The following is an 11,398-nucleotide window of genomic DNA, read 5'->3' on the forward strand; positions in this document are numbered from 1 at the left end:
AGAAACATTTTTCTTTGACTCTATTTTGTTTTAATTTATAGCTCAAAACAAATGAGGGAATTATATCTCATCAAACTGGATATTAAAAATAAATGACTTATCATTTTTCATATTCAATAATTTTATATTTTGAATTGACTCAATAAATTAATTAGCTATTTAGGCTATATAAAGCCTTAATGTGTTGCATTATGAATTTTTAATATAGCAATTTTTCTGTTCAATTATACTATGCTTCTGGCAATAATTTTTGGAGGTGTGGGGAGTATTTATATCTACTTTCTTTTCTGTCATCTTGTTCTAATTTTAAAAATAATACCAGAAATCATAAAGTCTAATATAAGGTTTTTTTTTCATGGAAATAACAAATAATTCTACAGGATGCCTTCATAAGGAATGCATGGATAAATAATCACACCTAATCTACAAATAGGACCGATTCTACCTACTTCCTCTCTAGTGACTGTATACTCTCCTGGATGCCTGTTTACGTGCTACTGACAGATTTACTGAACAAGGACCACGGTCCCTTTGCTGAGAGTTCTAAGTAGCAAGAAGACAGCAGGTCTGGCTGACCTTTGTGGAACAACGAATATCTTTTCCATGTACAAATTCTTTGTTATAAGCACTACCGGAATATCCTCATTTGATGTTGATATTAATCCTATTGTATCTTTCATCTTCTATCTAGAAACCCTAAGACATAGGAAACACTCATTTACTTTCCCAAGAAGACTTTGTCAGGAAGGAGCAAAGCCAGTATTTGAAGGGAATTCTCTGGATTCTAGAATATGCAGTTTTAAACACAATGCTGAAGTGACTGTTCAGTCTAGGCTGCAGGACCTTCCTATATCTTAAATAATGAATGTGCAGAAATGAATAGTTAATCAGGTACAATACATGTATGCCTGAAGCTTAAGGGAACACTGAATTTCAGAAGCATTTTTCCTTCCCATAAAGCATTTGTCTTATCACGCACATTTAAAGGCATCTGGACAAGAATTAATATAATCAACAAATGTCCAAAGTGTCCTCAACACTGTTAATTTTCTCCCAACCTTTTCAATCTCCACCTCTATTTCTTATAACTCACCACCAGAAAAATATAGTGCTTCTCTTAACCTTATTTGAGGAATAGATTTACATATTCTAAATATCTGAAATAGCTATGTTATAAAAGGAAAAAAATCAACTTCGAGCCATATATTCCAATATTAATATTTCCACAGTTTTGATTAGGAAAGTAGTTTTCCAAATATCCTTAGCCATTTTTTTCAAAGGCTCCTGCATAAATATTTCAATTTACAATTTTCTGCTATTTCTCTCCTTTGCAGAGTTGCTGAAATAAAATTGCATGAGAAGGAACACAGTCCGGGCTGATACCCATGTCACTCAGAATTTTGAAGATCATTATGGATCTGAGAGGCTTTATTTACTAAAACAAGGAGCCGTTGCAGTTCTGCAAAGTTGTAGAAAGAAGAGTTTGTAAATGAAGCTTTCGTGCATCAAGTATGTTTTCATACCGTTGCTGCATCTGTTCCATTAATATGCTCTATCAAACTACAAAACAAACAAAAGAAAGGGATTCAGCAGAGGACAGATTTGACAGCAAAAGCAAGAAAAAGATGAAGACAATATGTATCTGATGAGTTTCCCATCAGGATGAACACTCACCTCCAGCTGTGATTTTAAAATTTGTTTATCTGGAAGAAGCATCAGTGTAAAAAAGCAGTCTTCAAGAGAGTAGCATTTCTAAAAGCTGATCAAATGGCGAAATCATGAAGGACAAAGAGCTTTAGTTATCTGAAGATACAGTACCAGACATCCCATTTTAGCTTTTGAAATGAATTATTATTCATGAAAAAAGCAACTGATTTTATTGGACTAAAGAGAATAACTTGAAAGGATAGATAAGAACTGGAATTTAAAAAAAACTCATAATGTCTAATGAATATACACGGGTCCAAAGATCACACCACAGTAAATAATTAGGGATAATAGTTACATCAGGGAGTTGAGCTGTAGGTAAGTAAATTAAGACTCAGACATGATTCTATAGGTTAAGAAGATGAGGGCTAAGACATGATCCTTCCACAGCATGTCTCAAACTATTTCCCTCTCAAAGAAGAGAAATTTGAAATCACTAGAGGTACATTTTTAAGCATACATTCAAGAGCACTAGGTCTTATGAGGGTTGGGAGCAGAACTGGGCATGTTATTTTTCGAAGTACTGCTCATTTTCAGTTTTAACATTTCCTCTTTCCCAAGTCACTCCTCTCCACAAGTCTGGTATTGACTTCTTTGTTAGCCATGGCACCCAATGTTGACCATTGTTAAAGCACAAGCAGCATTGTAATGTTAACTTGCCTGTATTCTTCACTCAGCTTTAAACTCTAAACTCCTTAGTGGAAATTCCTTCCTTCCTTCCTTCCTTCCTTCCTTCCTTCCTTCCTTCCTTCCTTCCTTCCTTCCTTCCTTCTTTTCCTCATTCCCTTCTTCCTTTTCCTTCCTTCCTTCTTTCCTTTGTTCCTTTCTTCCCTCCCTTCTTCCTTTTCCTTTCTTCCTTCCTTCCCTCCTTCCTTTTCCATCTTTCTTTCAATCCTTCCTTCCTATCTTTCTTCACTCCTTCCTTCCTCTATCCCTCCCTCCTTTTCATTCATTCTTTCACTCCTTCCTTCCTTCATTGCTCTTCTTTTCTTCCTTCTTTCCTTCCTTCCTTCTCTCCTTTTCCTTTCTTCCTTCACTTTTTCCTTCCCTGCTCCTTCCTCTCCTTCTTCTTCTTTTTTAAAGACTTCTTAATTGTAGTTCAGATGTCCAATCATCATCCCATTATGAGCCACTGTTTTAGTTATTTGTGTGACTGCTGTGACAAAATTACCTAAAAAGCAAGGTTAGGATGAATGGGTTTAGTTTGGCTCATAGTTTGAGAGTACAGTGTCCTGGAAGGGAGGTCATGGAAGCAGAAGCAGAAGGTAGTTGGTCACATTGTGGGCATTATGACAAAGCAGATAATGAGGAATGCTACCGCCCAACTTATTTTGTTATTTTTATTCAGTCTGGGACCTCAGTCCATAAACTGATGCTGCCTCCAGCTAAGGCAGCTCTTTCCATCTCAATTAATACAATGTAGGTAGCTCCTCAATGACCACACACAGAAGCTTACCTCCTAGATAGCTGATAATCAATAGTAACAAATTACAGCCATGAAGAAACTCATACAGTTTTTTCCATACACCCTTCATGTATAACTTTTACATTGCAATATCAACAGCAATTAAGGTGGCCCGGGTTTTGCAGATGCTGTATCAATATAGGGAAAAATTAATAGCAAGCTGAATAGGTTTAACTCCCCAAACATACAATAAACATCACACAGTTATTAATTTTTTCCTTATATGTACATATATGTCACCGAGAAAAAACAGTGCTTAATGTGGAGGTCTTAGAGGAAGAACAATTTGCTTCAGAAATTTGACCCTTCCCCCACCCTAGCCAGAGCCAAAAGCACAGTGTAAGTTTTCTTTTGATTCTGCTTAAGCCTTTGTCCAGTACAGTCTCTCATACTATAAATACATAGATAGATAGATAGATAGATAGATAGATAGATAGATAGATAGATAGATAGATAGACAGACAGACAGACAAACAGATGCTATTTGGTGAATGATGAAACAATAATTATAATACAAGGTTTGAAAGAAGTTGAAATTAGTGATGAGGTTGGAGTTGTGATAAAAATTTCAGAGCAGAGTGAAATTCCATGGACATCTTGCCCAAATCTTTTGTTTTATGGAAAAGTGATGCTTCACAGAGTTACAATGCAACTGAGAACAGAATCTAGATTAAATCCGAGGCACTCAGAAACCAAATCCACTCTCTTTCCCAGGATACCATAGCTTCTTTTGGTAGAAGCAGAAATGGCATGTTTCCAGCTTTCTGATAGCAATGAGACCAACAGATGTTTATTGCGTTATGTAATGTAAATGCAAAAGAAATGCCTGTTAACATTTGTGATGCAAATTTCCTCCACCATTATAAGGCAGTATCACTGTGATCAAATGAACAACTCTACATAATGTCATTTGAAAGAATGCACACAAATGAATATTGGCTGCTGAGAATGCAGAAGAAAATGGTTTGAGAGGGCAGTTAGTTTTCATTTTGCCATGCTATAACATTGTTTTTCACCCATCCCTGGAGATGGCTCAAAAGAATGTAGAGCCTGACGATACACTGATTATCTTAACCAAGGAGAGACAGGAGAAAATGTGATTGTAATAAAAAAATCAATATAAAGATGTGTTCAAATTAACATTAGATCTTCATTAGATCAAAGTCACAGAATATCAATGTGAGAGATGGGAGTAGGGTTTTCTTCAGTTGGAGCAAACCGAGTCCAGAGATTCCTCAGGGAAAGTTGTTTCTGAAGTGGGTTGGAACATTTACTTTGCTACTTTAAATATTCAGGTAACTTCTGTGATATAATAATAGAGGGAAAGCAGAGTAATATCTTTGTTTTTCTTTTACTACTTTGTGGTGTTGGAGATTGAACTTCAGTATTCATGTCAGATAGGATAAGGAAGGCATGTTTAATTCATACAGCTGCAATGCTTAGTTGAGCTGCAGAGTCCTTTGCAAAGTGTGCACTATCGATGAACAATGGATATCATTTGTTGTCGTCTTCACATACCGGGTGTGCCACTTAACACTTTGGCTAGGGTACTTTTTATATTAGTTTTTTAACTATCTTGTAAAATAATGTATTCCAATGTGGTATTTTCATATATGCTGAGATCTTTTGGGTGTTCCTCTTCCATTCGTCTCTGTTCCTTTGCTCCGTCTTGCTGATTCTCTCCCTTATGCCCACCACCATACTTTGCCTTTTGTCTTCATGCCATATGAATTCTACTACTCTCATTCTTAAGATTACTTCTTCCCTGGGACTCATCAGCCTGTTCTTTCTCATCCAATGCAGAGTAGTCAGCCTGGAAATTGTATACACATGAATAACAAAGTCAGACTCAGTAGGATGTATTATATATTTGCACAATGCACACAGTTTTAATTTATATACAAATTTATATATCATGTTACATATTATATATATTAAATGTACATGTAACAATAATCAATAAAAAGAGGCTATCAGTTTGAGATGAGGGGAAAGCATGGGAGGGTTTGGAGGAAGGATACCTTGGAAGGACTGAAGGGGGAGAGGAAGGGGAACAGTTACATAACTTTGTTTCAAATAAAATAATACTTCTTACTATCTCATGATCCTCCTTCATGTTCACAATTTACCCACACCCCCCATACACACACACACACACACACACACAGAGAGAGAGAGAGAGAGAGAGAGAGAGAGAGAGAGAGAGAGAGAGAGAGACCCAGTTCATCCCAAAGAAACAAAACAAAAAATTTCAAATTGAAGTATTTTAACAGCTTAGTTAAAGTTCCTATGCAAGGAAACACTTAATAAGATATTAAAGGACTGGAATCAGCACAAGGTACCCAAAGATCAAGTTCTCAGCTCAAAGGATATTTGTTTTGAGGAAAAAGGGCAGGTAATAAGAGACAAAGACAAGAAGAGATAGAGGATGTCAGGCAAGAGAAAAGGAATAACGGAGAGGGGTGAGGGATATTCATCGCATGGGGACAAAGGACTGCCTCTGGATAGACAGAAGACCAATGTGACCCATAGGCAAATGGCAGTTTATAAAGGGAAAGGGGTACCCCTCCCTGTGTTAGGATAGAGTGTTTAATTTTAATTGGGTATGTTAATTAGGTCAGCCAAATGGGGGCTTTTGTTTGCTGGACTTCAAAACTGTGATAGCTGGACCTTAGTAGTCAGCCTCAGGAGGAAAAAGTTGCCAAATAAGCAAATAGCCTTTGGGGCTAGCTTTAGGGATGCAGCCTAGTGGCTGAGCAAGGTGGAGAAAATGGGGGGAAAGAGTAAAATTAAAATCTGTTGAAGACAGAGACATGTTTGCCATATGCAGGCTTGCTAGAGCTCTTCCATAAGAAGCAAAAAAATGTTTGAAACTTATTTACAATATCAAAACTGTTTTTTCTTACTTTTCTTCTTTCTGACTGTATTTTTATATATGGATGCATTATATTTAAAAATGCATATTATTATTTTTCCATATTTCTATATCTATCTATGCATAAAATTTTTGTCAGTTAGCCAAATTTGTTTCTGAATAAAAATTTGTTTTTACATAATTTTGCAATAGCTCTGTACATTTTGTGTTTTGATTACACAATAGAGTATGATGTATATCTTGGGTACTGTGCGCTTTCTTTTATGTTCTGTATTTTTAATAGCAAATTTTATTTGGAAAAGATTATGCAAAAAGGTCACATTTTCCTATGTGATATTTAAGGTGCAATGCATGGGAAATAGTTGGGAAAGTCCTACTATGAAAATGTGTTCCTGTGGTAGACTATATTTACTCATTAATTCCTGCTACCTAAAGTAAGTGGAAATGAATATTTTTCTAATAGAAAGTTGTTCTCCATGTACATTCACTATATCAAAAGGAGCACCGGACTGAGCTCCCAAGGTCCCGATGAGGAGCAAAAGGAGGGAGATCATGAGCAAGGAAGTCAGGACCGTGAGGAGTGCGTTTACCCATTGAGACGGTGGGACAGATCTAATAGGAGACCACCAAGTCCAGTTGGAATGGGACTGATGGAACAGGGGACCAAACCGGACTCTCTGAATGTGGCTGACGGTGGAGGAGGACTGAGAAACCAAGGACAACGGCAATGAACATGACCTCTACAGCATGGACGGGCTCACTGTGAGCCTTGTCAGTTTGGTTGCTCACCTTCCTGGACATAGGGGGAGCTGGGAGGACCTTGGACTTAACATAGTGAAGGGAACCCTGATGGCTCTTTGTCTTGGAGAGGGGTGGAGAGGGGGTATGGGTGGAAGGGAGGGGAGGGAAGGGGGAGGAGGAGGGAAGGAGATGGAAATCTTTAATAAAAAAATGAGGAAAAAAAAGATAGATGTAAAATAATCTATTCATCTTTGTTTTTAGAGTTGTAAAAAGTCAACATTGATGGGAGATAAAAACCTCTAGCAAAATAATTGCTAACAGTTATTTAACAATGTATGACTCACACAGTAAGATGCCATGTTAAAATGGTATTATTTAATATGAGTGTGATTATCACTATCTCCTTGTCATAGATAGAAAATCAAAATCATAAAATACAATCTATTTTCCCAAACTCATTGTCATTTGTTCATGAGAGTCAAGAGTAGCAGTCAGAGCCTATGCTTATATTTATTATTCTGTGTATACCTATTTATGTAAAAAATAAGACAGATCCATTTTAACTAAGGTAAAATAAAATGTTGGGTCTTCCCCATCTCAGAAGTCTTAACAGCAGTCGACTACTTAAGCAATTTGCATAACTTCATGTTGTGCACCAGTTGCCTCTAATATTCAAACCTCTCAGTTTGAAGGAAGCTCTTTAAGACACAAGAAGTAACAGGAAAAGGTGAGACAGAATATTTTAAAACTGGATGTTTTAAAGTATGTATGGAAATCAGCAAGATGCTCTACAATTGGGAGACACATTCCATTTTTCAGGGAAGCTCCTTAAACTTAGGACGTAAACAACTCAAAACAGCTTCAAGAAGTCCCCCAAACTGACTAGATTCACCGGAGTTCTCCTTTCCCAAACATTTATATAACAGCAAGGACTACTGAAAGCATACCTCAGAGCTGCTGAATTGACTAAGGAAAACAGAATTAACCAAGCTGCCTAAGTAAGGATCAGACCAGCTGAGCCACCTGGAAAGGATGCTCTCCAACCTGTTGAGCTGCTTAAAGTTGTTCAGTGTGCAACTTTCCAGCCTTCATGATTTGACATTTATGCTGTGGTGGATTTTGGTTATTCAGCTGTCTTTGAGTCTTTTCTGTCCTGGTAAGTAACTCTAATAAAACTTATGGGTTCCAACAAGTTGAATTTTGGTAGTATCTCTTTTTGGTTTCATATATTCCCTGCTGGTATGAGTAGATATTTGTCACATCTCCTAAGGTATAATATCATAAAATATATCAGCGTCTGAACAGGGACTGCTAGATCTAAAGATGAGAAAGGGAGGAGGGGATGCATGGTCTTGTTTGTGGGTACCACGCCATACACTGGTAGGGAAAATCTTGGAATGGATGTCTTTTCCCATGGGATAAGTGTGCCTTCTTGTTATGTCAGCATCATATTGCTTCTACCTTGAGGGCTGAGACTTGCAACCAAACCCCATGAGAAAAAGGTTTGGATGTGTCGACCGAAGGAAATTCTTGCAAGACTGAGATTTTTCTATGTGGTATAGGACAGCATATCTGCCTGATGAGCAAAGTCCTGTAAGTAGAGATGCCCTAAAAATGTTAAATGTTTAGTTTTGCAGTCTGTTAGAATAACTTGTAGTTCAAGTTGCATCTGTAGCATTTAAGAAAGGTCGAGATGTGGGGAGTGAAGTCCTGAGTGAATGTGTATTACCAATATGAGCAGAGCCACTTCAAACTCACCATAGCCTCGGACTCCTGGGAATAGCATAGGTTTCCCTGGGTCAGACTCAGAGAAATGGAAAATCCTTCCTCTGCTCCAAGTGCAGATGTTAGGGATGATTGGCCTTGAGGTCAAAATCAGTGCATTCAGACTATCAACCGCAGCAGCTTCCTCCTTCTGGATGACTGCAAGCTGAGACTGCTTCCTCCAGAAAGGCCACTGTGGAGATAACCTACACCACTTCCTTCTTATTTAGCTGTGCACAATATACCTGCCTCCTCCATCAGTAGTATGTTATAAACATGTTGAGTCCTTTGGCCACTAGGATGTCTCTACTGGAGTGCACTGTAGTAAGGAGGCCACTTGTATGTTTCCCGGCTACCCAGACTCCAGCAACAATCACACAGAAACTGTATTAACTAAAGCACTGCTTGGCTAATTACTTAAGCATATTGCTAGCTAGCTCTTACATCTAGAATTAACCCATCTCCGTTATTTTATATTTTACTATGAGTTTCGTGGCCTACTGGCAAGGTTGCAGCATTTCTGTCTCTGGCTGCAGCTCCATGGCTTCTTCCTTACTCCGCCTCCTTTCTCCCAGCATTGAATTTAGTTTTACCTGCCTAGCTCTATTCTACTCTATCACAGGCTCAAGACAGTTTTTAAATTAAGCAATGGTATTTACAGCATACAGAGGGGAATCCCACATCAGTGCACAGCTTATCTGATCCCAGCTTTGCGGCATGTTTTTTTTTTCATTCTTTCATCAACCGAGTCATGTCCAGTCCAAAGTCATGCAGGTTGAGGCAGGCAGACCCACTGAGTTCAACAATGGTGAGAGAAATTCACAGAGGCTCTATAAAAGTGCTCCCAGGATGAAAAGGCTGAATAATTAATACTATCCTTTGTTTGCTGTATTAGGTCTTCCTAATAGTTTATTTCAATATCGTCTTAGTTGTGAGCTTTTGTGATTACCTGAGAACAATGGACAACACACTTCCAGAGTTCTTCACTTAGGTTATTCTATAACCCCACTACCTGTTATGGGATGTTGGCTCAAGAATTTTCATTATTGTCCTACTCACTTTCTATTTAAAAAAAAAAAAAAACATTTTTTTTTTTTTTTACTTAGACAGCACAATGCTAACCCATACATGTTTTGCTGATTTAGGAAACAATTTGAATACTATGTAATAGACCTAAAGGAGTAAAGATAAAAAAGTCTCTTCACAAAGACTCAAAAAAGACATTCTGTAAAAGTAGAAACAGATATTCCTGCAAGCCATATGGTTGTTAAAAATCCCAGGACAAGATGTGTTCTGTCACAAAAACATTCTTAGCCAGGGAGATCTAGGGGACCCTAAAGCAATAAAGGCCGCTTCCATTGATGTTGGTTGCATAGCAGAACTGGACGGCATGAACATATTGCTGAAGATAGCACACGCTTTGCGTGCTGGGCCTGGAGAAATAAGGTTAGGACTGAAATGGATGTCTTCCCTCTTTTTGTTCTAGATTTTAATGCTGGAAGGTGCTACTGAAGTTATCATAGAGAATTAAGATTTAAAGGCCAACTCAACTGTGGATTTTACGAGCTTCATAAGAAAAGTGTGCCTAACAAGATTATTAGCTAGTCCAATAGTGGTACAGTGGTTATGGATAGAACCAAGTTTTTGATTGGGCTTAAGCCCCACTCCACAGAGTAAAATTTTGTCTTGTACTTAGACAATGTGTGGTCAGGCAAATTATGGGTTCTAATAAAAAACAACAACAACAACAGCAACAAAACTAACAAACCAAAAAAAAAAAAAACCTGCCATTGCCTTGGTAACTAAATATGATGGACATTTGTGTTTATGAACATAGATTATTATTGCTGTAGGTATTCATTTGGATACTTTTTTGAGTTTTGCTTTGTTTATTTTTCTCCATTTGTTGTTTACTATAAAAGAAATAAGCACATAGGCTCATTTGCACAAGTTCAGTACTCCATTAAAGCCATAATCAAACTTTTACATCACCCCTTCCAAAATTGAGGCACAATTGCCAAAGAGGGAGTAGAAATAATTCAAAAGCTATGGAAATATGAAAGGCCTGTATGCATGTTCCTGAAAGGGTGGTATCTTGGGTGAGAGGATAATCTTTGGAACTTACTCCCTATCAGCAAGCGCTGCATTGGACTAGAAGCTCCACAGAGCTCTCTTCCTACTGCAATCAGTATTTTTTTTAAAAAAAAAGCAAATTTAGGTGACTGTAAGAGCTTATACCTAGGTCCTCAACTTTGTTTCATCAGCCAGTATTTCTGATTTTTTTGTCAGTATTCTGATGGACGGGAAACTGAAGGAATGAGACAAAGGTAAATACTGCTGACAGATTTCAAGGCAACAGTTGTTGTTTTAAAAGAAAGCTCTGGTTTGTGAAAGTTCAGACTCCATTCTGGACAAGTTGGAAACATCAGAAAGAAGTTCCAGGATTACCATGACCCTGGGAAACAGTCAGAAAGGCCTCATCCTGTTTTCATGTCTGAGCTGGTAAAGCCTGAGGCTCCCACACCTGCTCTGTCCGTTTAATTCCTCTGAGGAGGAAGAAAGTCTGCTCCCTTCCTTCCTTCAGTTCACTAGAGATGGAGAAGACTCTGACTTGCCCGAGGCATCTGTGTAAGTACTGAGTTCACTCATGCTGTTCTCCTTGATTCCATCAGCAGATGCAGGAAGAAGGATTTCATCCTCAGTCACTAAAGTACTTAGACTCCAGCCTCCAGGACTTTGCAGAGACAGCAGACCTCTTCCCATTACTTTTGTGGTGAATTACATATGAGTCCCTAACGCTCTCTGAACTTTTGAGCTGTAAGTTAATCTCTTGGTTGCCATCCCAA

This window comes from Arvicola amphibius, chromosome 3 (assembly GCF_903992535.2).
Source record: "Arvicola amphibius chromosome 3, mArvAmp1.2, whole genome shotgun sequence".
In the NCBI taxonomy this organism is placed as follows: domain Eukaryota; kingdom Metazoa; phylum Chordata; class Mammalia; order Rodentia; family Cricetidae; genus Arvicola; species Arvicola amphibius.